At 36.1% G+C, this 5,286-nt stretch overlaps 1 long non-coding RNA gene across 2 annotated transcripts; it reads left to right on the top strand.

Annotated features, from left to right (window-relative positions):
- Positions 1 to 1,656: 1,656 nt before the first annotated feature.
- LOC110685173 lies at positions 1,657 to 4,747 on the top strand. Of its 2 annotated transcripts, none has more exons than XR_002503935.1 (3): positions 1,657 to 1,845; positions 2,009 to 2,452; positions 3,939 to 4,747. It is a non-coding gene; the product is annotated as an uncharacterized LOC110685173 (long non-coding RNA). The 2 variants fall into 2 exon arrangements; XR_002503934.1 differs by having other exon boundaries at positions 1,657 to 2,452; positions 3,939 to 4,306; positions 4,394 to 4,747.
- The last annotated feature ends 539 nt before the right edge of the window (positions 4,748 to 5,286 follow it).

Raw genomic sequence — 5,286 nt, 5'->3', positions numbered from 1 at the left:
CCTAGTCGCCTGAGTGTTGTCGTTATAATCCCCATTTACGGCAGACGTTTGACAACATCAATACGGACTAGTACTCAAACAAGAGTCCTTACAATACTCATGGTCGAGGAAAAAGGTTCTGATAGCTATAATGAGAAATATACTTATGACGATTATTAAATCTCTTAAAGAACTCTCATAGGTCGATCTGATACAGTTCCAAACTAGTACCTGTGCAAATGATTTATGACTATCATGTCCTCGTAGCACAAGAAACGGTGCTATAAATCATACTACACACTAATCCCAAGTGGTCATTAATCGTCCATCATTTAAATGACCTTTATTAGGGATAACTTTCTATTGAAATATTCAATGTTCACTTAACAGGTGTTTCTTTATCCAAGTCACCTGAGTCTTGATACCCTGTTTTGAATATTCTCAGAAATCAAATTGACTCATTATCTAATTCTAAACAACAATTAAATATTTTGTGGAATTTATTAGTAAAATATTATTCCACCATGAAACTTTTCAACGCTTCATCTTATGATAATTGGTTTTCCCCAAATGTTTCAAGAGTAACACTCTTCACAAAACAGTTATAGAAATCACACCCATATTTAATATTCTTGATTTCTTTCATGCAATCTAGTGAATGTTGTCGTTCACTTATATTGCATAAGTTAGCTACTATTACTTTGCAAATCTTAACATCTTCATTATCGAACAATTTCATAATAAGATGATAAAATTTAAAGAGTGTTGTGGATCATATGTGATTTAGGATTTATTGTCCAAGTGATGGCTCCCACTAATTTTCATGACTTGAGATCTTTCAACTTGAAAACCTATAATCAATGTTTGATAACGAACTTTTCATTGAACACTTTCTTATTATTGCCTTCTAGGCAACAATATTCTCAACATATATTTCAGTAAACATTCTGATGGTGCTTTGCTTGGATTTCATTCCAAACGGCTCACAATGATTTGGGAGACCCTAATCACTTGTGATTATGGAAATTTACCTTAAATTTCCACACATTATACATGGATGCGCGTCCATGTTACCCTTCTCAAGCCACGACGCGCTCTAGCTCGTGCTTATAAACGGCTTCTTTATTAAGGATCTAATCCTTGCTAAGGATGTGCTTGCAACATCAATTCTCAAATTACATTTGTTTCCATGCGTCAATAACTTCTCCCCTTTTACTAATGAAAGTACTTTGGATTTTTCTTGATCATAATCTAACGATTTATCAGTTAGATTTAAATTGATTGGTATTTTATTGTAAGTCGAGTGACGACTCCATATCATAGCATACATGATGGTTTTAATTGCAGAATTATTCCCAATATGTTCCATTCATGTGACCTTTCACTAGTAGAAAAATTGAAAAAGACACCCCCCTTTTCCCACCGGTTCTTTAAAACCGGTGGGAAAAGTTAAAAAAAAAAAAAAAAAAAAAGAGGGTAAAGGGATATGCCACCGGTTCAACCCAAACCGGTGGGAAAAGTATTTTCACAAACGGTTCGAACTGGTGTGCAAATAAAAAAAAAACCACCCTAATTATAATCGTGAAATACTCTTCTTCTTCCATCAGTATGTTTATTTCATTCCCTGCTTCCCCTTCAATTAATCTTCCTTCTCTCGTTCTCGCCTACCCTCACCATGGCTCTCCTTCATGCATAGGTTTTCCTCCGTTGAAGCGCATTCTGGGCTTTCTCACCTCCATTGCCGTGCAACTCCTCTCTTTCTCTCCATATATAGCTATCTCCTCCATTGAAGCGCATACTGTCGAGCTTTCTGACCTCCATTGAAGCGCATTTCGAGCTTTCCAACTCCATTGTAGAAGCTTCGAGGTAAGAAATATTTCGTGGTATTCCTAGTCTATTGAATAGCTTCGCAATCTAGGGTTAATCGTTGATTTAGGATTTTCTGTTCTTTGTGGTTTGCTTTGAGATTTTGGGTGGATTATGCAAAGAAGCTCATAAATAACAAACATTGACTTCCTCAACTTGTTAGCTAGGGTTTGTCATTGAAGCGTGCACGGCTCTACCTCCACCACAACGGCCTCCTTATCACGGCGCCAGGGCCTTCTTTTTCTAGGGTTTATCGTCAATTCCCCCCTTTTTCTTCGATCTTTTTTGTTTGATATTTTTTTATTATTGAAGATTTCTTGTGTATTATGTGTGTTAGTGTGTGATTGCTGTTTGTTTTTGTTTCTTTGAGATGTACTGGTACAACTGTTAGTGTGTGATGAAACATAATTCATTGAAATTATGTTGTTCAAGCTTGATGGTATGTCTCTTTTCTCAACATTGATTGAATTTATATGATGAATCAAGTGTTGTGTTTAGTATCTGAATCGTATTTGTTCTTCAGGGTTTTCAGCGAAGAGCTGAGTTGAAGGGGAGGGTTAGATGAGCTTTGAAGCACTCGTAGTCAATTGAATTGCGCACTAAGGATGTAAGTGTGATATTGCACATTATTGGTGAGCTAAAGATGTTTTGTATACTTTTCAATTCTTTTCCCTACATTGTGTTGATATGATATTTGCCTTAATTAGTGATAATCAGTTGTCGCTTTTAATGTCATTGTCCTCATTAATATAGTTAGCAAGAGCCTAAAACCACATGTTATCAGGCCATCAAATTAAGGGCTTAGCTTTCTTCCTTACTCATTCTCCTCCACCCCCATAAAAGATAAAAAAATAAAAAATAAATAAAAAAAGGTACAATTTTCAGAAAAAAATTCCCCCCTTTCTTCTGTAGCTTAGTGACTGTTTGTGGCTTATGTTTGCTTGTTTCATGCCTCTAATGATCAACTATAGCTTGTGAACTTTACGTAATGAGTATTGAATGAAATTAAGATCAATTTCTTGACAACGTATACACTGTTTAGAATTGGGATTTGAGTGCCCTTTATGTGGGCTAATCTTATCTTTGATATTGCTCCAATAGCAAGAATTCAGCATACCTTACATAGTAAATATCAAATTAGGGTTAAAACTTAAAACTATGTTGTGTGGTTAATTAATACACCCTATATAATTTGGACATACGTCGGGATTTCCCTAATAATCTTTCATTGTATTGTCGGTAGCTCATAATTTTGCCTTTTATATAGTTGCCTTTTAAAGCTTGTATTTGGGGCTATATCTCAATACATGTTTAAAACGAGTTGATGGCAACCAATTAATTAAGTAATAATGTATAACTTATTTACGTTGTAGTGCAATGGTTGGTCTTCACATGCTTCTGAAAATGGAAGCGCAAATCAAGGCCTAATGTTTGTGTAAATGACGAGAAAATTTACAATTAAAGTAGGAACAATTTCCATCTTAGTCTGTTAACAAACATTGTGGTACTCAAGCTTGTGTGTTATTAGTTGAGTATACATTGATGATTATGATGTGATTTATGTCTTCTCCTTTGGACCATAACTCTGGCAACTTTATGGTTTTTATTTCTTTTGAAGCTCTAATCCCATTATGTGCTCGTTTGGCACTTCACCTAGCTTATGTATAAACTCTACAAGAAAGCACAAATGAAAAATTCCTGACATGTGAAACCTAATGTTCCTATTTATTCTTATTAGAATTTGATTGTTGATTCTTGATTGAAAAATGTCTTACATTACCAAATATGTGGCATGTTGTCCCTTATTTGAGTGCCTTTGTGCTCTATATTTTCCATCTTTTATTGTGTTTACGGCATCGACTAGGGCTACACGACTACTCCATAGTCCTATACTCTTGTGGATGAATTGTTGCAAATATTAGTTGCCTAGGGTGTTTGGCTTTCAGAGTTTCATGCTTTTTTTTCTTTTTTTTTTAATGTATATATTTTTCCCTCAGTTTTGATTTGTATTATAAATTTTCACCTTGTCTGCTAGCATGGCATAGTGGAGTTAATTTCATTTTAATCAAATTGTAACGTTTTTATTTTTCCAGGAACTTAGTTGAGCTCGACGTTCAGGAAAATGGAATTGATGACCGCAGTGGCTGTTGGTTGAGTTGCTTTCCTGAAAACTTTACTTCATTGGAAATTCTAAATTTCTGTAATCTTCATTCAGAAATCTGCTTTCCGTCCCTTGAGAGACTAGTAGCTAGGTGTAAATCTTTAAGGGTCTTAAAGGTGAACCTGGAGCAGCTACTGAGGTTGCTTACTCATGCTCCTTGGTTGACACAGCTAGGCACAGGTGCCTTCTCACAGGAGCTCTAGCCAGCTCAGTATTCTAGTCTCGAGAGCGTGTTTAACAACTATCACAGTCTTCAAACTATCTCTGGTTTATATGAAGCTCATCCACTCTGTTTGTTTGGTAATTTTGTTATAACAATCTTATAAGTAGTTTTTATTAGTGTTATTAGTGATTTGGTTTGCTGGGTTCTGGCTTTGTTGAGTTCAGGTCTGCTAGGGTCTGGTTTACAAACGCTCGGGTTTCTGGTTTCTGGTTGCTGTGCTGTTCCTGGCTATTGGGATCTGGTTGCAGGCTCTGGTGCAGTTCATGTGCTGGATTTGGTTGCTGCAGGTGTTGGGTGGGTGGCTATGCTTGGTATGCTCATTTGTTTGGAAACCTGCTGCTGGAAGCCTGCTGGCTGTGTCTGTTTGGGTTGTTTCTGTTTTTTGTTTCTATTAGGGTGGGCTGCTGTCTTCTATTGCAGTGCATCATGGTTGGCTATTTTTGAAGAAAATATATATGTTAGTGTTTATATTTCCATTTTTGTTTTAGTTCTTTAAAGTGTAATATTACAAGTTATTGAGGCAAATATATGGGTTTTATGTATATTATGACTATATATAAGTATTTGGTACAATTTAAGTGAAAAAAATGCAAAAAAAAATAATTTTTTTTTTTAATTTTTTGGGGCACTTTTGGCACTGGTTTTGGAAAGAACCGGTGCTAAAAGTTTTTTTTTAAATTTTTTTTGGAGACTTTTGGCATCGCTTCAATGGGTAAACCGGTGGGAAATGTCATGGTTTTGCCACCGGTTCACCCCAAAACCGGTGGGAAAAGTCTTCCATCTATAACATAAATCATATGTTTTTGCCACCGATTCACTCCAAAACCGGTGGGAAAAGTGGTTTTTGCCACCGGTTTTGAACCGGTGGGAAATCTTTGAGGATTTAGCACCCCCCAAATCAAGAACGGTTCAAAACCGGTGGGGAATGTGTGGTTTGAACCGGTGGGGATTGGGGTTTTTCGCCTAGTGTTTTAGCTCATCCACTATCACTGAGTCTTGGTAAAATGTTTGCTATGTGATATGGTTGAAAGTCTCTACTAGAGTGTTTCTTGTTTGA

This window comes from Chenopodium quinoa, unplaced genomic scaffold (assembly GCF_001683475.1).
Source record: "Chenopodium quinoa cultivar QQ74 unplaced genomic scaffold, ASM168347v1, whole genome shotgun sequence".
NCBI classification, from domain to species: Eukaryota; Viridiplantae; Streptophyta; class Magnoliopsida; order Caryophyllales; family Amaranthaceae; genus Chenopodium; species Chenopodium quinoa.
The sequence above is the reverse complement of the archived record's forward strand: the minus strand, read 5'-3'. Positions and strand labels throughout refer to the sequence as shown.